We start from the raw sequence: 25,043 nt of genomic DNA, 5'->3' as shown, positions 1-25,043 counted from the left end.
CTCTCTTTTGATTTCATATAAATTTTAAAATTATTTTTTATAATTCTGTGAAGAATGTCATTTGTAGTTTTATACGGATATAGCTTTGAATACTTTGAATCCATAAATTGCTTTTGGCAATATGGCCATTTTAATGATATTGATTCTTTTCATCCATAAGCATGGAATGTTTTTCCATTTCTTTGTGTCATCTCTGATTTCTTTCAGCAGTGTTTTATGGTTCTTATACAGATCTGTCATCTCCCTATTAGCTGTTTTCCTAGGTATTTTATTCTTTTTGTGGTAATTGTAAATGGAATTGCATTCCTGATTTGGCTCTTGACTTGATGGTTGTTGGTGTATAGGAATGCTAATTTTTGTACCTGATTTGGTATCTTGAGATTTTGCTGAAGTTGTTGGTCAGATCAAGGAGCTTTGGTGCACAGACTATGGGGTTTTCTAGGTGTAGAATCATATTGTCTGCAAACAGAGATAGTTTGACTTCTTTTTTTTCTATTTGGATGTTTTTTCTTTCTTTCTCTTGTCTGATTGCTCAGGCTAAGTTTTCCAGTACTATGTTGAATATGAGTGGTGAGAGAGGGAATCTCTGTCTATTTCTGATTTTCTGTCTAGCTTTTTCCCATTCAGTGTGATTTTGGCTGTGGGTTTTTCCATAGGTGGCTCCTATTATTTTGAAGTATGTTCCTTCAATGCCTAGTTTGTTCAGAGTTTTTAATATGAAGGGGTGCTGAATTTTATCAAAAGCCTTTTCTATATCTATTAACATGTGGTTTTTGTCCTTAGTTCTGTCCATGTGATGAATCACATTTATTGATTTACGTGTGTTGAACCAACCTTGCATCCCAGGGATAAAACCTACTTGATGGTGGTGGATAAGCTTTTTGATGTGCTGCTGGATTCATTTGCTAGTATTTTGTTGAGGATTTTTGCATCAATGTTCATCATGGATATTGGCCAAAGTTTCCTTTTTTTGTTGTGTCTCTGCCAGGTTTTCGTAACAGAATGATGCTGGCCTCATAGAATGAGTTAGGGAGGAGTCTCTTCTCCTCAATTTTTTGTAATAGTTTCAATAGGAATAGTACCAGCTCTTATTTGTACATCTGGTAAGATTTGGCTGTGAATCCATCTGGTCCTGAGCTTTTATTTGGTTGGTAGGTTATTTATTAGTGATTCAATTTCAGAGCTCGTTATTGGTCTGTTCAGAGATTCAATTTTTTCCTGGTACAGTTTTGGGAGGGTGTATGTGTCTAGAAATTTATCCATTTCTTCTAGATTTTTCTAATTTGTGTGAATAGAGGTGTTCATAATATTCTCTGATGGTTATTTGTATTTCTGTGGAGTCAGTGGTAATATCCCCTTAGTCATTTCTAATTGTGTTTATTTGGATCCTCTCTTTTTTCTTATTAGTCTAGCTAGTGATCTATTTTATTAATTTTTTTTAAAAAAGCAACTATTGGATTTGCGGACTTTTGGTTATTTCTTGTCTTCTGCTAGCTTTGGGGTTGGTTGGCTCTTGGTTTCCTAGCTGTTTTAGTTTTGATGTTAGTTTGTTAAATTGGGATTTTTCTGTTTGATATGGGCATTTAGCACCACAAATTTCCCTCTTAGCACTGCCTTAGCCATGTCCCAAGATTCTGGTATGTTGTATCTTTATTCTCATTAGTTTCAAAAAACTTCTTGATTTCTATCTTAATTTCATTATTTACCCAAAAGTCATTCAGGAGTAGATTATTTGATTTTCATGTAATTGTATGGTTTTGAGCTATTTTCTTTGTTTTAATCTCAAATTTTATTCTGCTGTGGTCCGAGACAGTGGTTTGTTATAATTTCAGTTCTTTTGCATTTGCTGAGGATTGTTTTGTGTCCAATTATGTGGTCAATTTTAGAATATGTGCCATGTACAGATGAGAATGTATATTCTGTTGTTTTCGGATGGAGAGTAGATGTCTATCAGGTCCATTTGATCCAGGGCTGAATTCAGGTCCTGAATATCTTTGTCAATTTTCTGCCTTGATGATCTGTCTAATACTGTCAGTGGGGTGTTGAAGTCTCCCACTATTATTTTATGGGAGTCTGTCTCTTTGAAGGTCTCTAAGAACTTGCTTTATGAATCTGGGTGCTCCTGTGTTAGGTGTGTACATATTAAGGATAGTTAGCTCTTCTTGCTGAATGGAGCCTTTAACATTATGTAATGCCTTTCTTTGCCCTTTCTAAACTTTGTTGATTTAAAGTCTGTTTTGTCTGAAATTAGGGTTGCAACCCCTGCTTTTTTTCTATTTTCCATTTGTTTGGTAGATTTTTCTCCATTCCTTTATTTTGAGCCTATGTATGTCATTGCATGTGAGATGGGTCTGTTGAAGGCAGCATACCAATTGGTCTTGGTTCTTTATCTAGCTCGCCACTCTGTGCCTTTCAATTGGGGCATTTAGCCCATTTACATTCAAGATTAGTATTTATATGTGTGGATTTGAGCCTATCATCATGATATTAGCTGCTTATTGTGCAGACTTGTTTCTGTGGTTGCTCTAGAGAGTCACTGGTCTATGTATTTAAATGTGTTTTTTGTAGTGGCTGGTAATGGTTTTTTCTTTCCATATAGGGCTTCCTTCAGGAGCTCTTGTAAGGCAGGCCTGGAGTTGACAAATTCTCTCAGTATTTGCTTGTCTAAAAGGATCTTATTTCTCCTTTGCTTATGAAGCTTAGTTGGGCTGGATATGAAATTCTGGGTTGGAAATTCTTTTCTTTAAGAATGTTGAATATTGGCATCCAATCTTTTCTGGCTTGTAGGGTTTCTGCTGCGAAGTCTGCTGTTAGTCTGATGGGCTTCCCTTTCTAGGTGATCTGACCTTTCTCTCCAGCCACCTTTAACATTTTTAATTTTATTTTAACCTTGGAGAATCTGATGATTACATATCTTGGGGATAATCTTCTTGTGAAGTATCTTACTGGGGTTCTTGGCATTTCCTGAATTTGAATATTGGCCTCTCTAGCTAGGTTGGGGAAGTTCTCATATATGATATCCTGAAATATGTTTTCCAAGTTACTTATATTCTCCCCATCTCTTTCAGGGACACCAATTAGTCATAGATTTGATCTCTTTACATAATCCTGTATTTTCTCAGAGGTTTTGTTTGTTCCTTTTTATTCTTTTTTCCCTATGCTTGTTTGACTTTCTTATTTCAGAAAGCCAGTCTTCAAGTTTGAGATTCTTTCCTCAGCTTGGTCTATTCTGCTATTAATAATTGTGATTGCATTATGAAGTTCTTGTAATGTGTTTTTCAACTCTATCAGGTCAGTTACATTATTTTCTATAGTAGCTCTTTTGTTTGTCAGCTCCTGTATTTTTTTATTGTGATTCTTAACTTCCTTGGACTGGTTTTCAATGTATTCCTAAAAACAATGATCGTTGTTTCTGTCCATATTCTGAATTATATTTCTGTCATTTCAGCCATCTCAGCCTTGTTCAGAATCCTTACTATCCTTGAGATAGCATGGTTGTTTGGAGGAAAGAAGGCACTCTGGCTTTTTGAGTTGTTAGAATTCTTGTGCTGGTTCTTTCTCATCTTCGTGGGCTGAAGTTTCTTCAATCTTTGCAGTTGGTGACCTTTAGATGTTTTTTTTTTCTTTTATCTTTATTTGATGACCTTGTGGGTTTGATTGTGCCATAAGTTAGTCAGTCAACTGGCTTCATTTCTGGAAGATTTTAGGGTGCCAACACTCACTTCCCCACTCCTGGACTGTGTGTTCTAACTCTGGGGGACTTGTATCAAGCCTGACTTTGTTCTCTGACTCCTTAAGTTTAGGAATTATCTGCACTATGGAAGCCAAGGTGCTCCTAGACCACTGGTCACTACACCTTGATGTGTGGTGTCAGCTAAAGGGTTTTGTAGTGTGGTGGCAGTGAGATCCATCCTTGTTTGCATGTGCCAGCAGCAGTGGGAGTGACAACACAGCAGGGTACACACTCGCTGTCTGCAGCAGGGTACTAGTGGGTCCCAGGGTGCCTGCCTCCATGTGGGCACTCACAACGGTGGTGGAGGCATCATGGCTCAGGGGGCGGGGGCCCCTGTTGGTGGCTGCCCACAGATGCACTGGGAGTGATGGCATGGGGTCAGGGCACTGGTGGGCACAGGTATGTGTGCACTCTCTGTGAACCACATTCAGGGGTGGTCACTCAGAGGTGAAAGAATCTGCTGTTCTCTGTTCCTAGTTTCACTCCTGAGGCAGTGTTGGTGCTGCCTGAGGCAGTAGAGTGCTGGTGGGGGTGGGGCTGGCTAGCTGTGTGCCCACCCAGTCTCCAACTGCAATGGCAGTTCCTCTGTGGGGGTGGTGGTGCAGAGTGCACTCCCACCACAACAGTGGCAGGACAGGGTACATGCACACATACACACTGGCAGGGCAGGAAAGGCGACCCCCTCACCCCACTGCATACACACCCCAGCAAAGCAATGTTGGGGGTTGTCCATGGGCCTGGGGGAAGCTGCAGTGGAGGGAGGGAGTGGGCGGGCTGGTGCATGCCATGGGGGCCACCCTGCTGGAGCTCTCTGCTTCTCAGGCACTGTCTGCCAGCACAGGAGTTAGGATATAGGCCCCCAGGGCACCTGAAGCTGCCTGGCAAGCAGGCATGGCCAACCTGGGGCCCAGGGAGAGGCCAGCAGACCACGGGTGCTCAGGTTGGACTGGCCCCATCTGATGGGCAAGACTGCCCTGCAGAGTTCAGGTTTGACAGTTCCTCTAGGGCCAGAGTCTCTTCTGGGAGCAAGTCAAGTCTAGGGGGATGAGTGTCACTGGCCGTGCTCTGCTACAGACGCTGCTGCACTAAACCTTTGGGCTCCACATCAGCTGGTGTGCTGCCCCTACCACTTCTCTAAGCAGTCTGTTTGCCAACTCTGTGTGGCAAGTGTCTGTAGTGGTCAAGGGGATTCCTCCTGCCAGGATTCCAGAGGCCCATGGCGAGAATGGGTTGCTCCTTACCAGTTCAATTCAGTCACTCCCGTGGAGTCATTGCAGGCCAGGAATGAGTCCTGGTACATGGTAACCCCATGCAGGGTTCCCAGCTTCCTCCACTTTCAGCCCAGCTTCTGAGTCTTCCCTCTGTCAACTCTCAGTGCCATCCCTCTGAAGATCTGTTAGGAGTGTGCCAGTCATCTGGGTCCCTCAGTGGCAGCTGTTCCACCTGTCTGCATAGTCAGCCATCTTGCCCAGTACCCTCACGTATTTCTTTTTTTTTTTTTTTCTTTTTCGAGATGGAGTCTCGCTCTGTCACCCAGGCTGGAGTGCAGTGGCATGATCTCGGCTCACTGCAACCTCCGTCTCCCAGGTTCAAGCAATTCCCCTGCCTCAGCCTCTGGAGTAGCTGGGATTACAGGTACACACCACCATGCCTGGCTAATTTTTTGTATTTTTAGTAGAGGCAGGGTTTCACCATATTGGCCAGACTGGTCTCGAACTCCTGACCTCAGGCAATCCACCCACCTCCGCCTCCCAAATTGTTGGGATTACAGGCGTGAGCCACCGTGCCCAGCCACCCTCACATATTTCTTGATATAAACATAAGTTTAGAGGTAAGGCATATGCCTTAGAAAGGTTCGTTGTTAGCAGGCTCCAGAAGCAACATGCTAGAGAGAGCAGAGGCCTCCTATTGCATTCCCAGAGGATGGTGGGGGTTGTGGCCCCACTCCCAGTTCAAATAAGTAGCCCTTTCACAAAGCTGTTTCTTTCTGACTCACTCCCACTGAGCCTGCCCTCTAAAATCAAGACCTCAGTCCCTGAAGCCAAGCTTGCCCATATTTAATTTCATAGCAACAGGAGTATTTATTCCACATATACCTTGTGGTGAAAGGAAGCCATTTTGCAATTGATTTGTAGGAAAATGAAGGTGATGTTCTAGCCGCTGACATCACTATCACTCCCATACCTGTGCAGCCACTAGCAAACCTCAGCTGTAATATTCCAGGTTGCCAGTTTTCTTCCACTTGGCTCCTTTTAGCAGCCCAGCTAAAGCTAGGTCTGAAGATATTTTATCCTCTTGGCATTTTAGCTTAACATGGATTTCAGATCAAGACACTTTGCCAGGGAGAACATGGGGTTTAAAGCCAAACTCCTCAGGAGGTTTTGGTCTTAATCAGAGTGTCTTCTGTACTTCATGAGATTCTCACTACCTGAATAGATTCCCCGTGATTCTGTTTGCTTTCCTCTCCAAAAAGCTGCAGAGAAGGAGCGAAAAATAACACATATTCCTAATCTTGAGATGTCTGAAGCATGAAAGATACTTTTATGAAATACTATTAAAGTGCATGAGAAAGTAGCTAACAAGAAAATAGGCTCAGTTCTTAATTTCCTTGCGTCGTATTTTTTTACTCTTAGCAAATAATGCCTTTGTTCCCAGCACAACCTCAGTTCCAAAAGCACATCATTTTGCCTTCCAATTTTCTTTCCTTTAATTTTGGCAAAAATTACTGGGAATAATAAACATGCCACTGTCTTCACAAGTTAAAAATATAAGTGAAAAAATTTAGTTGACTTATTGAACAAGCCTGATGTGGGGAAATGTAATCATAAAACAGTTTTATGTTTATGTTCTGTGCTTCCCCCAGGCCCTTGGTGAGAATGCAGGCTGTTCTTATGATTTTTCTGGTCACTCATAGCTAATGCAAACATCCTCAATGCAGAAATCTGAAACTATGGGACTTTATCGGAATCCAACCAGGCACAGGATGTACAATTGTGCCTTCTCCCCTTCCTCCAGTGAGGCCTGGTCCCGGGCAGGACTCTAGTCCTGCAGAAAGGGCAGTGTCAGCATCTCTCCCCTTTCACCAGCCAGCATTTCTCCTCTGCTTCTGCCAGATTTCTTGCCTGGTGTTGGACTGCCCCTCTGTTGTTGAAGAGAGAGGGAGGGGAGGCAAGGGGGGAAGGAAAGTTCTCCCAATTGGCACTATTGTAAGCTGGCTTCATGCATTCTGAGCCTGGCAGTGATGTAGAGCTGTTTCTCTTGCTGGCGCTTTTGTGGAAGTTTTTGGCATCAATGTGGATCTTTCCCTGCAGTTCTCTTGACCCAGGCTTGTGCATCTCTATCCCAGCTGGTTGTTTGAGGTTCTTAGGTATCTAGTTCCATCTTCGGCTTCTCTCTGTTGAGCTGTATTAGCCTCTCCAAGTAGCCCCCTTAGGACTTGAAGTGACCCCATGCTGCATCTTTCATTTGCACCTGGATGTCATCCAGGGGAAAACTCCTGACAACCTCTGGAAGGTCTGGTCCATCCCAACCCTGAAGCCGCTCTGCTTCACAGCTCTGCCCAGCCACTCTCTGGACCTTTACTCAGGACAGCGTCAGTCTTCAGGCCATGCTGACCCTATAACTCTAAGAGGCACATATCTAGCTCTCTGGGGGTTGTCTGTTGAAGCTTCTGCAGGGCTTGACGATGGGACAGGCACCCCTCACTCCTCCTCCCTGGTGGGGGTTGCTGAGGCAAGGGCTGACTCACGGCACACTTGCAGCCAGCCTCCCCAACTCTCTTATCACCCAGTATCTCACACCTTTGGTGTATGAACAAGGTTTAGAAGTTATCAGTCCAGCTCGGACCCACTCACTTTTGACAAATCTTACAAAAGGGGATGGTCTCTCACACAACTAACTTCAAAAAGGATCTCATACAAACATTTCATTTAACATCCTATTCCACCCAGTAAAGAGCAAGGTGACTGCATCTTTGTGCAGAGCAACTGGACATACAATTTAAGAAAAGAAATGACAGAGTGAGATTTCCTCTAAGCAGGAGGTGGTTTGGGCAACAGTGTTTCGAAGAAGAGCATTGCAGACATGAAGGCAAAAGTGAGTAAATACATAGGAGAGGATTTTTATTGTACAGATGGGAGAAGGAACAGATGCTTGAAAGGAGGAGGGTAGCCTTTCACAAGTGAAATATGAAAATGAACAAATCTTAGATAAATAAACTTTGTGCAGTATACTTAGTCTGTGGGCCTCCTTTTATCCTTTCCAAATAGAATGGCCTATTCTGCTGATTTTATAAATATTATATATTTCCTAAGTAAAGAGATCATTTTAATTACTAGTAGTGACAGAAGAGGAAAGAGGTGCTCACTCATTTAGGCATGAACAGAGGTTGTTCTGTGACAGATCTTAGAGGAATAAAAACCAATAAGATACAGCCTCTACTTGCAGGTAGTTCATTTCTTAGCAGGGGGGAATCTAGAAGGGCCTGTTAGAGAAGGAAACCCTGGAAGTGAGTTGTGATAGGTAATTGAAGTGCAATGAAAGGCTCTTGTTGGGAAGACCATTCCAGCAAGAAGGGGTGGCACAAGCAAAAATCTCTCTGAAGATTAACGTTGCCTGTAGCATAAACTGAAAAGATAGGCAGGCGGTAGTTGGATCAAGGTCTCTTCTGCTTCTCTAGGAGATTATATTTTACTCTTTGCAATGAGTACATTCAGAGCATTTTAAGGAGGAGAAAATGAGAATATTTCATGAAAGACCCATCTTGGTTGCAGGTTGAAGAGTGACACACAGGATTTCGAGACCAGAAGCAGGGACAACAAGTGAAGACCACTGCCAGCTCAGGTGAGAGTAGAAGCAGATGAAAAGTTGGGCCAGTTAAAAAATTTCTCGGGGAATTAATCCATAATGAAGTCTGCATTAATTAGGATGTAGGCTAAGATGCTATAGCAAGGAAACCCAAAATATAGTAGCTTAAATGTCTCATAGTACTCCAAACATGTGTGGATGGGCTAGGGCAGGGGACACCAATGACAGCCTGGGGGCCAAATCAAAACTGCTGCCTGTTTTACAAATAAAGTTTCATAGAAACCCAACCATGCCCACTCATTTCCCTGTTGGCTATACCTGCTTTCCTTCTACATAGATACTTGAGTAGTATGACCGTGACCTTATGGTGAGAAAGGCCTAAAATATTTGCTGTCTGACCCTCAGCTCTCCAGTAAACCCCTGGTCTGGGACAAATAGTTGTCTCTGAGTTTCATGTCATCCAGGAATCCAGGCTGGGGTGGTGAGCTCAATTATCTCCAACCCGGACCTTCCACCCTGGGTCCAGGGAGGTTACCGCAATGGTCACCATTCCCAGCCAGGGAACCCCAGGTTGCTCTCAGCCTAGTAAGTCACCCAGCCCTAGGCAGCTGCAGAGAAGACTGGGAAATGCAGACTCTAGTGACTTGGCCATAGGTCCAGCTGAAACGTCACCGCCACTATCTACTCTAAGACATACATACTCACATTTTGACATCTCTGAAACCAGCATTCATTTTAAAATCACTCTCAGCTCGGACTGAAGTTGCGTTTTTCCAGAGTTGATTTGCATCTGTTTCTTCCAGTAATCTAGGCACATTCCCAACATGAGACTACTTTAAATTAAATTCTCTGCCTGACAAAAAAACTAAAGGAACAGGGGAAAAACTAGCCCTTTTATAATGGCATTAAACCCGCCCATGAGGACAGAGCTCTCACGGTCCTGTCACTTCCCAAAGCTCTCCCCTCCTAGCATTGCCACAAGAGCAACCAAATAAATTTCAGCTGAGTTTTGAAGGGGACAAACATTCAAATCATAGCAATACCTAAAGGACATAGAATTACTATCTCGAGGAGATGTCTGCACTCCCATGTTCATCACAGCATTATTCACAATAGACAAGATATGAAAACAACCTAGCTGTCAATTAAGAGATGAATGAATTTAAAAAGTGAGGTGTGTATATCTATATCTATCTACCTATCTTTCTAGCTAATGAAATATTACTCAGCCTTAAAAAAGAAAAAAAATCTGCCATTTGCAAACATGGATAAATCTTGAGGAAATTACACTAAGTAAAATAAAGTAGTCATAGAAATACAAAATTGCATGAACTCACTTTTATGTGGAATCTGCAAAAGAGTAGATAGAACTCATAATTACAGAAAGTAGAACGGTGACACCCCCATGGGCTGGGGAAATTGGGATTACTAATCAAATGGTACAAACCTGCTGTTAAAAGATATGTAAGAACTGGAGGCTCAATGTATAGCATAATGACTCTAGTGAATTATGTCATGTATACTTACACTTTGTTAATAAAATAGATCTCAAATAAACCCACCTGTCCATTTTCACACTGCTAATAAAGACATACCTGAGACTGGGCAATTTACAAAGGAAAGAGGTTTAATTGAGAACTCACAGTTCCACCTGGCTAGGAAAACCTCACAATCATGGCGGAAGGCAAGGAGGAGCAAGTCACATCAGCAGACAAAGAGAGAGCTTGTGCAGAGAAACTCCCATTTTCAAAACCATCAGATCTCGTGAGACTCATTCACTATCATGAGAATAGCCCAGGAAAGACCTGCCCCTGTAATTCAACCCCCAACCACGGGGTTCCTCCCATGACATGTGGGAATTGTAGGAGTTACAATTCAAGATGGGATTTGGGTGGGGACACAGCCACATCATGTCACCACCACACCAAAAGAAAAAGAGTAACTCAATGAGGTAATTGATGAGCAGCAGGTGGTTTGGGCAACAGTTTAATTAGCTTCATTGCGGTAATAATTTCACAGTGTATAAATACATCAAAACATATATGTAAGGTTATGTACCTTAAATATAAATAATTTTTATTTGTCAATCATACCTCAATAAAGGCGGTAAAGATTAAGTGTAACCAAACTAATATCTGTGTGTACATTTTACTTGAAACCATTTAAAATAACTTGCAGATTAAATGTAAATCTAAACTGACATAATTGTTAGTCAAAAAAGTTCTATTGAGGGAGCATGGTGTTAAATCTAGAATTAGATATTTAGCTAAAATACTTTTAACAAATGAAAGTAAATTAAAATATTTTCAAAAGTTAAAAGAAAGAAGAATTGGATCAGGGTTCTTGGTAGTACATTCTGTTTTGTGTTATCTGTGTATGATGATTTGGAAAACAGGTGAAATTGCCATGAGAATTTATTTATATAGCCCATGCATTCATAATCAAGACTTAAAATCAAATGGTATAAATCAAGTCTTAAAATTCAGTCTGAAAATCAAGACTGAATCAAATGGTATAAATTTTATCTTTCAACATCTCTAAGAAATGGAAATAATTACCCTCATTTTTTTAACCAGTACTTTTTCTTACAATCAACCATGAATGATGTATAAAAGTGTCCTGCATGTTGAAATCGATATAGTAACTCAAGATACCTTGTTCTTGATGGTGATTTTAAAATGAATATCTTTGTGGATAGGTAAGTGAATTCATTGGTAAATAATAAAAGTACTCAAATAAATTAGCAAAAAAGTTCTCTGGGGTTTTTTTTAAAACCACAGTTAGTATGAATTCAGACCACAAATCTAAATGACTAACAGCTCTTGGTTTAAGTTCTCAAGGGAAATTTTCCTTTTTCCTATCTCCACCCGTGTAAGACATGTTATTTTCTTGCCTTTTTTTTTTTCTTTTGGTGGATGGCAGGCATACTTCTTGTTTCCCCTTCAATGAGGTGCAGCCTTTGATGAACCACCTTTGTTTGGGTTTTTTGTTTTCTTTCTTACTGGTAAAATAAAACATGGTGCATCTCACAGTAATGGTGTCTCTGATTTTTAAAAACATGGCAGAAGAATAAAAAAGGAGAATGTATACTAGTGGGCAGGTTAGTAGTTTGCTCCAGGTGTTAACACATCCACTAGAAGTTTTATAAGATGGAAAAAACAAAATATTTACTTAAGCTCTTCCCAATGAAAGAATTAAGTGAAGTTGGAAGAAGCATTTCGAGAGCGGCTGTGTAGTGAGATCCCTGAAGGCCATGCTTGAACCATGAACTGCCTTCTTAGGTATGTATGGGGGTGGTCTGAGTTTTTGGATTTTGCTGGATTTTGTTGTGCTAAGTGGGGTATGGAAAGGTGGAGCAGCATGCAATGGCTCCAGATCTTACAGAAACCATGCATGTCAACAGCTCTTCTTCCCCACTCCTCTCCCACACAACCCCATCATCTAAAACAAGTGAAAATAAATGTAAAATAACAGTTAGTAGGGTCCCCAAACATCTCATCTGCCTGTGGTGGCCACATATCTGAGTATGGTCTTGACTGAGAGGTGATAAGGGCAGGAACCAAGATGTGGTGATGGAGATGTAGAGGCAGGGATGAGAGTGGAGGAGGTAAATGTAGTAGGATGGATAGGCAGGGATGGTGGTGACCCTGGTTTCAGGCTGGGGTAACTCTGTGTATGGCAGTGCTATTAACTGCACAGAAAACGCACTCAGAAAAAAGAAGTAGATTTGGGACATGGGATGTGCAGAAAATTTGACTTTTAGGGGGCAGATTATATTTGAGGTATCTGTTCATTCAACAGGAAAAGGAAGCAGTAGGGCCAGGAAATGCACACCCTAAACACACTGGAAGAAAAATAAAAACAGTTTTTCTTTACCTGTTAAAGACCATTCGATAATCAATTGGGAATGGATAGAGGAAAGGTGAGATCCCTGAACTTAAGATACAAATAGCATGCCAAAGTTAGTCAACTGAAAACCTTAATAAAATTAGAAATGCCATTAATAATTAAGTGTGTTATATAACATACGTTTGTCATTCCTACTCTTCTAAGAACCTATCATATCCATGGTGGAAAAGAAGTTCCAATCTTTCAAGTAACTTGTCAAGGACACTCGAGGTCTCACCATTATCACCACAATGCCAGCACATAACAGGAACTCTGTAAATATCAGTTAGCTGACAAACTTCTGCTGCATAATGAGAAACTAAGCCCCAATTTGAACTGAGGTCAGAACTCTTTCCACCAGCCAGACTGCCTCATCTGGTAGACAGTTTCTCTTTTCTTAACACCATTTGTCGTCTTGGTCTCCAGGATGTCTTCTGCTGTTTATTATTCTCCAAGTTTCTCTGTCCTTTCCTTCACTTCTCCTCCTGTTCTCCCCATCCTTCTTCCTTGGTTCTACAGCCCTTTCTTGATCTACTAATGCTTCTTCTCTTAGAAATGAGCTAAAATGATTCATACATCATGGAATTAGCACAGTAAAACATTAAAAACAAAACAGTAACAAAAACTTAAAGCATCAAAACAAAAAAGTGAGATCTTAAAATAAAAATTCATATGCTTCAAAGCTCATATAAGACAAGTTTAATTTTTCAAATAGAAACAAATTTAAATTCGGGGAAATGCTTTCCCAGAGCACAATATATAAACATTCATTGTGAACTTGGAGCATCATTAGGATGGGGTTGATATCACAATGTGGTTACAATCTTCTCTGGCTATATAAATTTTTCGTTAATTTAGAGTGTCCCTGTTTTATTGCTGCCTTTTATTTTCTAAGTATTAGCTCTAATATTTTGCAGAGAATTTTCTCTTTGATTATAATGGCCACTAATGGCCTTCTTCACAACATCTTATCTCAGCTTTCACTTCCAATTTTGATTTGAGGAAACGTTTTCTAGCATAGGCACCAAAATGCAGTCACTGTTTGTATAATGTATTGTCATAGGATATAAAAAAGATTTTAATCTGGTTAATAGGGACAGTGGTCAGCAGAATTCCCTGCAGAAGAACTGATGCTTGTGAACGACACTGTGGTTCACATGATTGTGCTTAGGAGAGCAGCTATTTCTGTTTACAAGATAACTTTCACCATGAAATGAAAATAGCATGAATGTATTCAATCAACTAGCTAGCTTTTTTGATGGGGAGAAAGCAAAGGGGTGATTAGAATTATTTCCTTTTTAGTACATAAAGCAAAACTTAATTTCATATGACATTATTTGACATATACTGTAACTACATATATTTGATAAAAATCAAGGAGGTCTTGATTTCAGGACTTTTCAGCAGGATGAAAAGGATTATTTCTCCATTCTCCTGGCATATCTCAAGCAAAATGTTGAATGCACACACTATATATTTTTTAATTCAATGATGATGGGAAAGCAGAGAATGTAGGAAATTAAGGAAATATGGGGTCAGTCAACTGTATGCCATCTTGTAAGATTAATTTCTAAAAATATTCTCTGAAAAAAAGTAAAATAATCCTACTTTTCCAGCCCTGTGATTTTAACGCTATTAATAACAAAATGTATCATCAAGGGTTTGGTCCTGCAAAGGCAAAGGCCTTCACTGGATTAGAAATGAAACAATGTAACAAGAAAAATGGGGAAAATATAAACTATGTACTTCCGCACACAGGATAATTCAGGGCATCTGGAGATGGTTTAGTTTCATAAATTAATGATTTCTAATCTCTTGTCATGAACAATACATACTAATAGAAAGTGAGGTTTTTACAATTGTTGAACTAATTTACACTCCCACCAACAGCATGTCTTTCCTTTTCTCTGCAACCTCACCAGCACCAATTACTTTTTGACTTTTTAGTAATAGCCATTCTGACTGATGTGAAATGGTATCCCATTGTGGTTTTTATTTGCATATTTCTAATGATTAGTGATGTTGAGCTTTTTTTCCATATGCTTGTTGGCTGTATATATGTCTTCTTTTAAGTAGTGTCTTGTTCATGTCCTTTGCCCACTATTTAATGGGGTTGTTTTTATCTTATAAATGTGTTTAAGTTTCTTATAGATGCTGGATATTAGACCTTTGTCAGATGCATACTGGCAAAGATTTTCTCCCATTCTCTAGGTTGTCTGTTTACTCTGATAGTTTCTTTGTTGTGCAGAAGCTCTTTAGTTTAAGTAGATCCCCTTTGTCAATTTTTGCTTTTGTTTGAATGGTTTTTCGTGTCTTCATCATAAAATCTTAACAAAATCCTTTGACACAAGTTAATCTATTCACAAACCTGCACATGTACCTGCACAACTTGGACTTAAAAGTTTAAAAAGTGAGTTTTTTTTTGTTTTTGTTTTTGTTTTTGAGACGGAGTCTTGCTCTATGGCCATGCTAAAGTGCAGTGGTATGATCTTGGCTCACCGCAACCTCCACCTCCCGGGTTCAGGTGATTCTCCTGCCTCAGCCTCCTGAGTAGCTGGGATTACAGGTGCCCGCCACCACGCCCAGCTAATTTTTGTACTTTTAGTAGAGACGGGGTTTCACCACGTTGGCCAGGATGGTCTGGATCTCTTGACCTCGTGATCTGCCCACCTCGGCCTCCCAAAGTGCTGGGATTACAGGCCTGAGCCACTGCGCCAGGCCCAAAAAGTGAGTTTTTTTGAAAAACCAAGTCTTAGAAGAAAAATTATTTGAAATGTAATACATGCTCAGGAAATAACCAGATTGAAGATGACTGGAGTGACTAACACATCTGTAGTGCACATTGTAGTGTGCAGCTGAGATCCCCCTTTCAGAACTAAGGTGCTCATTGCCCCAGCTGTTGAGTGAGTTGGCTGCTCATTGCTCACCCATGAATCCCTCCACAGGAACTGCCCTCTACCAAAGGAAACTGCCTTGCCCAAGTTTGTACCTCATTTCCAGTGGTGGCCTACATCTAATTACTGGTTGTGGGGTACAAAGGCCTGCTTTCTTGCCTCACCCGGGATCCCCAGCTCCTATTGACCATTCAAAGCCTCAGTTGCAATTGCATTGCAGTTCCACTTTTCCCACTGCCCAGTTTTGCTTTCCTCACTCCTTACCAGTGTTGTCGAGTGCACTCCTCAGTAAACTTCCTGCATCCAAATGGGCATCTCAGAGTCTATTTCCCAGGGACTCAAGTTACAAAAACAGTAAAGCAAAAAGTAAATTGGTTTTTAGAATAAGTCTTCAGGTAGTGATCAAAAAACAATTTCTGTTTTTCATTCGAAGATTATAAAGAAAATACTTGAGACAATTAAAGTCAGGTAATAAGTAGCCACAAGGATTCAGAAACAATGCCTATCAGGGCCAGATGCAGTGGCTCTAGCCTACAACTCCAGCTACTCAGGAGACTGAAACAGAAGGATCACTTCAGGCCTGGAGTTCAAGACCAGACTGGGCAACATAGTGAGACGCCATCTCTAATTTTTTTTTTTTTTAATTAGCTGGGCAAGTTCACTGCAGTGAACTATGATTGCAGCATTGCACTACAATCTGGGTGACAGAGACCCCGTCTCAAAAAAAAAAAAAAAAAAAAAAAGGAAACAATGCCTTACATGTGTTCAATCCTCAGAAGAGGGATCTGTGCTGAGTCTAAGAAGTTAACAGGCAAGTTTATCTCAGCTGTAGTACTGGAAAATCCAGTTTCTTAGGTTGATTCTGTTCTGCTTGAAATTCTGTCAGCCTAAGAAGCACGCAGAGGTCTCCAGTGATTAACTAGATGTGATGCATAAGTGCAGTGGAGAAATCTAGTCTGAATACATTGTCAAGTGGCAAAGAAAATGGAGATCTCTACTGAAAATGCTCCAGTTTGGGTGAAGTTTTTCCATCAATCTTTAATTGGGCAGAGAAAAAGCATATGTGATTCTTATTTCATAATAATATAATCTTTCTTCCAAAAGTACAATAGACACTATGAAATAATATTTCCACTTTGAAAGTTAATTTTCACAATAGGCCTGTCAAATAGGCAAATTTCTTTCCCCTGCTTTTGTAATCATCCTCTTTACCTCCCTACATGTCCTATTTGCAAACCCAGTCTTCCTCTTGTCATTGCCCTTTTTCACCCCATCAACACCCACAAACACCTATTACATCTAATTTTTCTTTACCTTCCTCCCACTCTCATCCAAGCTAATGGGTTTCCTCCAACACAGCTTCTTACAGGTTAAACTATAAATTTGATGCTAATCAACTGGTAAGAAACTTCCTAGAAACTTCCTTACTCATTACAGAGGAAGGCGTGTCAAAAGCATAAGGGTTCAAGCTGCAAGACATGACCTGTTAATGAGTTGTGAAATTAATTTATTTGGTTTTGATTAGCACTAAAAATAATGAAATTGGAAATATCAGAGTACCTTATATACAGTTAAGGAAAAAGTACTATGTTGGGAAACTTTAGTTTCAGCTATGTACATGTATGTGTTTACTACTACGTAACAGGTTCCCTCAAGAAAGTTGAGTTGCAGTCAGAAAAGTTAGAAAAGCACTGAGGTAGAAATTTCTAGAAAGAGGGAGCATTCCACAGAGTCAAATGCAGCAGACAGGTCTAGAAAGGTAAGAGGTGAATCAGTGTCCATCAGATGTGGCCCCACAGAGGTCTGCTGACCTGGCTAGAGCAGTTCCACCATGCTGTGTATGGGAGCCAGACTTCTCACGGTAGTGCATGGAAACTTAGAAGCAGGGAGAACAAGAATAGACCTGTTTTAAGAACTCTGGCAGAGAAGAGTAAGGAAGACTATGATGGAGGGGACTTAAGAGTCTATTTCTCAGGGACTCAAAAGTTAAAAGTAAAGCAAAAAGTAAATTGGTCTTTAGAATAAGTCTTCACGTAGTAATCAAAAAACAATTTTCCTATTTGCCAATTCAATTTTCTATTCCTAATTCAAAAATTGTAAAGAAAACACTTGAGACAATTAAAGTTGAGTAAAAGTAGCCACAAGGATTTAGAAACAATGCCTATCAGGGCTGGGTGCAGTGGCTCTAGGTTTTTGACCTAGGTGATCAAGGTTTTTTGCTCATTTAGAATGATATCTAAACATGTTTATAGAAGCTGCTGAGATATGGGATAAAATGGATCATCAATGGAGCAAACTCTAAGAGAAAAAGGATCAGAGAGTGGCTGGAAGAGCAAGCTGTGATGAGGAAGTGAGGTCTGGGAGAGGACAGAGTCCAGCAAAGGCATTCTGTGGGTGCGGGTAGCAGGGAATAAAAGCTGGCAATTCACTCCTGAAAGCCTTTATTTCCTCCATAAAATAAGGCTGACATTCAGTATCTAAATGTGCTGCCTTGGCCATCTTTAAAATATTGCATCTCTTCCTATAGGATGCTAGTTTCAGTCATGGAGTCTACACATCATTCATTGATGTTGCTTAGCCAGGCATACAGCCCATCCTTCAAGAAAACTGAATAGAAATGTAAGATAACAGTAGGGTCCCCAAACATAATAGCATTGGGACTCAAGAGAGTGTTGAGGGTGTGCTATAGCTCCTGAGCAGCCTGAGAAGGGGGTGACCCCAGGCATTTGTTGCAAAGCATCCCAGAGTTGGCAGAGCAAGTGGCAGGGCAGGTCATGCTGTTGGTAGGGAACAAGGAACAGGCTCTCTGAGTTCTGCCCATTTGGAAAGCCAGGGTGTCCAGACTGGTGTCTGGCTGTGATAACCAGGCGACACATCCAACGCCCTCTGGTGGCAAAGATAGCAGGTTGCACCTATTGACTAGAGGCAGAAACCCCTGCAAACTGTCTATAAAGGGTCAAATAATCAATATTTTTGGCTTTGAGTGCCATTTGGTCTCTGCACATTTAAAAAGCGACATAGTCATGTTCCAAGAAAACTTTATTTATAAAAACAGGCAATGGGTTATAGTTTAAGAGCCCCTGGACTTGAGTATTTTAATAGGAATGCTATCAAAAAGTTTGATGTTCCCAAAGCAAATGGTGGCCCAGGGAAGGGCATCATTTAGATAGCAGCCACCTACATTAAATAAGCCCTAAAGATGCAAAAATTTTGCATATATGATATGCATAATTATGCAATATGATAAATGATTAGAACTACTACTCAGATCTCTAGAGAAGTAGTTTTATGATACATATAATATTGCTTTATATGACAAAAAAGGGACAGTTTCTAAAATGTGTGTATTGGTCTACATATTACCATATATTTCCATACCAGTTACCTATTTTCAGGATCATCCTTAGTATGACAACGGGATAATGCATTTGGAGACAGTCATTAAACCTTGGAACAGTTGAATAAGGCAACTTGTTTCCTAAGGACACTAAAATGACTGTCATGCTACATGAAGAATACAGATGAGGTTGGAGATCCTGAGCTTTGGTGTTTCCCAATCTGAAATACCAAGATTGGAAGATTTCTTCCAAAAGCCCAGGTATAAGGACAGACTGTGGGTTGGAAGATTTGTGACCTGAATGTCAGGCACAGATCTGGTTCCTGCTCACTGAAAGTCCATGGTGTGTGGGCTGATACGCCACCAGGCAAGTCAGGAAGTGTTAATATATTCTAGCCACATCTGGCCATCCACATTTTCAGTCTTCCCCTTAGGGACTCACCCAGAGGCAAGCATGCTTTCTACTTCTGTTAGCACTTCCTCTACTCCTATTAGCTTGTATAGATTAGCAAGAAGAGCCTAAAGGTCAGCACATGGCTAAGGAGACCAGATGCTCTTATGCCTCCCCATATGGAGCAAATATGATGCATTTCAGGATAGCAAAAAGAGTGGTAATTGCTGAAAACCTTCTATGTGCTCTGTCATCTAATTCTCTAGAAAGTCTTGAAGAAAGTATTATTCCCATTTTACAGATGAGTTCACTAAGACTTGGGGAAATTAAGAAAAACCTCTCAAGGTCACAACATTAAGTAAGTGCCATAGCTGGATTTAAATCTGCTTAACTCCAAAGCTCCTGCTCCTTCCAGCACACTACAGCAGTGGTTCTCTAAGTATGTTCCCTGAACCAGTAGCAGCAGCAGCACCTCAGAACATGTTAGAGGTGCAAATTCTTAGGCCCCACCCCAGACCTATGGAATCAGACTCTGAGAGTGGGGTCCAGCAATCTGCTTTAACACTGCCACCAGGGGGTTCTGATGCATGCTCAAGTTTGGAAACTACTGTGCAATACAGCCTTCAAGAAGAAGAGGATACTACAGTAGGTTGCAGGTCTACACATCATGCAGTGATGTTGTAGGTTCCAGGTTACATGACAGTGAGCAAGACAGGGTCAGCCACACTGAGCAGCCCTGGACAAACCTAAGGAGCTAAGGGTAGAGACAGCTCTTCTCTACCTGTATGCCTGACTGAGCAACATCACTGCATGATGTGGTTTTTCTGCCCCCAACATTGTACCAGTTCTTTAAAGAGCAAGTAGCTATGATACCGGAAAAGAACCATATCAGAGCTTCACATCTGTTGTCAACATCATTTCTTCTAACAACCTAACTGCTACATGGATTTGCTGTCCTTGAGATGTGGAATGAAAAGGTTAGGTAATTTGCCAAGGGTCAAGTGACCACAGGTGACAAATCCTGGGTTTCCCAAGGACTGCTGCTACCCAGGTCCCAGGGGCACACCCCCTTTACCTGCTGGCAGGCATCAAGACGAAGACAGGCAGCCATTGTTGGGGAGGGAGTCGACATCAAGCTGGTATCTCATCTAGCTCGTGACTTTTCTATACTGAGCACCTTCCAGGTGTCCAGGTGAGAACACAACATGGATAAGGCTTACTTTACATCTGTCAGAGCCCTGGCAAATGCCTTCCCGGGTGCCTCTGGCATTCTCTGTGAGAAAGAGAGCCACAGCCTGACAACTCTCATAGCCATCAATGGCAATGCTCCTGACCCTCAAGACATTCCAAAAGGATTAAAACCAAGAGCAACCCCAACCTAACAGACCCAGCCCATAGCTTCTTCTCGAAACTTCCCAAACTAACACCGAAACTTGCCCCACCCATTCCGCCTCTGGGCCAATGGGCAGGACCAAAATTCAGGAAGAACATTCAATGCCCAGACAAGTAACCATGTTGTTTTGTTTTTCCAAGCAGTGCTGAGCGAGGTTTAAACAAACAAGCACTCACACCTGCAGCCAAGGAAGGGCAATAAGCAGCAGCCAGGTGTGGGAACATGAACGCCAGACACTCGGGATCCAGACAGTCTCCCAGGAGAGCCCATTTCCAGTGAATACTTTCTTCAGGTGCTCAGCGAAGCGCAGTCCCATGGGGAGCCTGGGCAACTGTTGGCAAGCTACTTTTTTAAAGCAGTAAGACTTCATTTATGACTTACCTTGAGAAAGCATCAAAAGAGAGGCATTTGCAGACTCTGCATTTACAGGGCATCAGGTGTGGGGTGTCACTCTATTACACCCTGTTACAAGCCCGGTTTCTTGCTACAGGAAGACTCCATAGGACCTTCTGTTCCTATCACCAGGGTGGTGGAGCCAGTTTCAAATAAAATTAAACTTTGCTTAGTCACACAAGTTTTCTATTCTTCCTGTTTTCTGCTTCTTTGATTAAATTAGTCCCTAAAGGAGCAATCATTATGTGTCAAATCTTTCACAACAACACATTATAAAAGGAGGACTTTAAATAATAAATTATGACTCATCTTCCTCATTTCCCCCAAATGGCACAAAGGTCAAGTTGCAGCACCATAGATTTCCCAGTGTTCATTATCTGTCTTTTCTCCAAGGGTAGGCTATTAAAGGTAGTCAGTATTAAAAGTCATTCCTAACTAATTAGCTCACTCTGGAGCTAACTGCCAATTTTCAGAATATGCTGAAGCTTTCTCAGAGAGCCAATTACCAAACTGTCACTCCAGTTAATGTTGAAAACGTTATCAATTTTTTTTTCCCACTAGCCAAATACTTTATCTCACAAGTTTCTTAGGATTTGCACATAGTTTGAGATGGTAGAACAAAGACCCCATGAACATTTCCACAGCCCTTTAGCCCAGGACAACATATAAGAAGTGAGTGAAGGTGGTGGGAGGGTTAGAGCAGCGGTTCCAAATCTTTTTGGCACCAGCGACCAGTTTCATGGAAAATGATTTTTCCATGGACCAGTGAGGGAGGATGGCTTCAGGATGATTTAAGTGCATTACACTTATCATGCACTTTATTTCTATTGTTATTACATTATAATATATAATAAAACAATTATACAAGTCATCATAATGTAGAATCAGTGGGAACCCTGAGCTTGTTTTCCTGCAACTCGATGGCCTCATCTGGGGGTGATGGGAGACAGTGACAGATCATCAGGCATTAGATTCTCATAATAAGCATGCAACCTAGATCCCTCGCATGTGCAGTTCACAATAGGGTTTGCACTCCTATGAAAATCTAATGCTGCCGCTGATCTGCCAGGAGGAGGAGCTCAGGCGGTAATGCTTGCTTGCCCACTGCTCACCTCCTGCTGTGCGGCCCATTTCCGAACAGGCCAAGAACTGGTACCTGGACCTGGGGTACAGGTTGGGGACCCCTGGGTTAGAGAATGCAGAATCACAGTGTTTGCAACCACTAGGCTTAAATGAAGGCCCAATTCTGCATCAATTTCATTAAATTTCACTCAGTTCCATGCCAGTCTTAGTCTATAACTTATAGCCTATGTAATTTTGACAAAAACAGAACCATCACCATTATGACAAATACAACTCTAAATGTAATTACAGGTTACAGTGCTTTGGCTGGGGAAGGGGAGCAAAGTAAAATAAAGGGGTGATTGAAATGTCAACGGAGATGTGAATTTGAATTCTGACTTTGTCCCTTACTGTTTGATCTTGGGCACATTCCTAAAACTATTTGAGTCTTAACTATCTGCTTTGCACAAAGGAAATCGCACCACCTACCTCATGGTGGTGTTCTGGAAAGCTGAGGCTGTGTTCAGCTAGGTCAGTGTAGGGCGCATAGTAAGTACTCAGTGAACGGCTGCTGTAGTTCATAGTACTATCTTACTGTAAAAAAGGGCAGCTCGTTTTTTGTTTAGAAGTTAAATGTTGATGCTGCAAAAGAAACTTGGGGCCAGGCACAGTGGCTCACACCTGTAATCCCAGCACTTTAGGAGGCTGAGGCAGGTTGATCACTTGAGACCAGGGGTTCAAGACCAGCCTGGGCAACATGGTGAAACCCTGTCTCTACTAAAAATACAAAAAATAGCCAGGCATGGTGGCATGCAACTGTAATTTCAGCTACTTGGGAGGCTGAGGTAGGAGAATCGTTTGAACCTGGGAGGGGGAGGTTGCAGTGAGCTGAGATTGCACCACTGCACTCCAGCCTGGGCGACAGAGCAAGACTCTGTCTCAAAAGAAGAAAAAAAAAAAAGAAACTTGGAGGATTGACCCAGTCAGGTTCTTGTCCAGTCAGAACTCAAGAGCCCTTGGCTAAAATCCATGCTTGTCACAATGACTGCCCACTCTCAGAGTCTAAAGTTACACTATCCTTCTGGCCAACTGCCAAACACAAAACCTCATCTCCAATCTTCCACACAGCCCACTGAACACAAGGAACAGATCAGGTTTTTCTGGTTTCCCTTTCCCGCCAGCTGTCTGCTTTTTAAAAAAGAAACCACTCCAACAAGATGGGAGTGTTCTCTACATGCCCCACGTCAGGCTGCACTAATTGATTTGTTCCAGCAGGTTTTTCTCCCTGGATGATCCATGTCTTAAATTGACTCGTTCCTTCTGATACATGAAAGCCTCCTTTGAGAGAAAGGAGACAGAACAAACCAAGAGGTAAAAAAGGAGATGTTATGAAAATCCAGGGTGAAATAGAGACAAGGCAAAATGAGCACCAGAGACCTGAACCTAGAAAACCAAGAATATGACAAACAGGGGGACATTTTCTGGAAAAGGAGACCCTTTTCTCAACTAGCTGTCTCATGGTTTCTTGGTAGGATCTAGTTTTACCTTAAGGATGGCTAGTTAGTAAGTCTGGTTAAAATGAGGTGGTTACCATGAGACCATTGCTAGACCTACCATTAAGTAAGCACACAGGACAAATTAAAATCTCCACCACCCATTACATAATGCAGGAGTCTATATATAAAACCACAGGTGAAACAGTTTTCAAATAAAGTTTTCTCCATCAGAACTAGTGTGTGTCCTCATTCCCGAGAACATACCCATCTGATGACACACTGTTGGCTTGGTGGCAGGAATTGCAGGGGTGCTAATAACACTACTATAACAACAAAATCAGCAAGACCTGTAATAATAGCAGCCACCCACTTCCTGAGAGCGTGTTTTATGTATCCCACTTAATCCTCACTCTAAGCCTGAAAGGACTATTACTGCCCCATTTTAAAGATGAAGGACCTGAGGCCCAGAGAGGTTAGTTTGTCCATACCTATGTGGCAGGCTGGGATTCAGACCTATATCCATATGCATGATTCCACTGGCATGTTGACTCAAAAATTGTAACTCCAAAGCAGTTTTAAAAAGCACATTTGCTTGCTTTTCCAGAGCTTTAAAAAAAATGCTTCATTGTGCACTTTCTTATAGACATATTTTAAAACATAATACATGTTTTAAAAACATGCATTTTTAAATGCCTTAGTCTTGTGTTGCTAATTATTGAAGGTGAGTGATAGCTATAGGAGGGTTGATAGCTATAGTAGGATGATTCTACTTTTGTATGTTTTGAATTTCCCATAATAAAGTTATCTCTTTTTTTTTTTTTAATTGGCTCTTTGGAAAATTGGATGAGGTAAGACAACAACAATGGTGAAGTGAGATTGCAACTCTCCATGGATGTCACTGAGTGGCAATGTCCCTAATCGCCTTCTATTAATAAGCAGCTGCAATGCAGTCCCTTGTTTGAGAGTGCTGCTGCAGCCTTGCCACACACCAGCAGCATGCCCAGGGCAGAGCATCACTCATTTTCTTTCTTTTTTTCTCTAAGACAGTCTTGCTCTGTCGCCCAGGCTGGAGTGCAGTGGCACGATCTCGGCTCACGGCAACTTCTGCCTCCCAGGTTGAAGCAATTCTCCTGCCTCAGCCTCCTGTGTAGCTGGGATTACAGGCGCCCACCACCACACCTGGCTAATTTTATGTATTTTTAATAGAGACAGGTTTCCACCATGTTGGCCAGGTTGGTCTCGAACTCCTGACCTTGTGATCTCCCCGCCTCAGCCTCCCAAAGTGCTGGCATTACAGCTATGAGCCACTGTGGCCGACCAAGCGTCAGTCATTTTTACCAGGGAAGGACTGGCTGTTCAGAGTAACTCTCAGACACAGAATTTTCCCAGCCTCCACCCCATTCACTAAGCATGTCTTGTTGGGTGTGGTAGATTTCACAGGAGATGGCAGAAGTGCTGCTATGAGAGGCTGGTGCGAGTGATCCCACCTTGCCTGCTCACCTCATTGACAGCCAGCTAGTATGTTTTTAGACAGAAAGATTGGGTCAGTCAGGACAATTCCTCCAAACTTTCCAGAAAAAAAAACAATATCTAGACAAACATTTTATGATTTCTTACCAATCCCTCTATTCATTATCAATGACTTTGATT

General features: G+C 41.5%; 1 long non-coding RNA gene across 1 annotated transcript in view; it reads right to left on the bottom strand.

Moving 5' to 3' along the window:
- LOC130541594 (uncharacterized) overlaps nt 1-20,474 on the bottom strand; it is a 68,137-nt gene extending 47,663 nt beyond the window's left edge. Inside the window, exon 1 of the long non-coding RNA XR_008955670.2 lies at nt 20,125-20,474. This is a non-coding gene — a long non-coding RNA (uncharacterized LOC130541594). The remainder of the gene's footprint in view (nt 1-20,124) is intronic.
- Nucleotides 20,475-25,043: the final 4,569 nt, after the last annotated feature.

The sequence above is a fragment of the Pan paniscus genome, chromosome 5 (genome assembly GCF_029289425.2).
Source record: "Pan paniscus chromosome 5, NHGRI_mPanPan1-v2.0_pri, whole genome shotgun sequence".
Classification (NCBI taxonomy): domain Eukaryota; kingdom Metazoa; phylum Chordata; class Mammalia; order Primates; family Hominidae; genus Pan; species Pan paniscus.
Note: the sequence above shows the minus strand (reverse complement) of the source record. Positions and strands in the feature narration are given on the sequence as shown.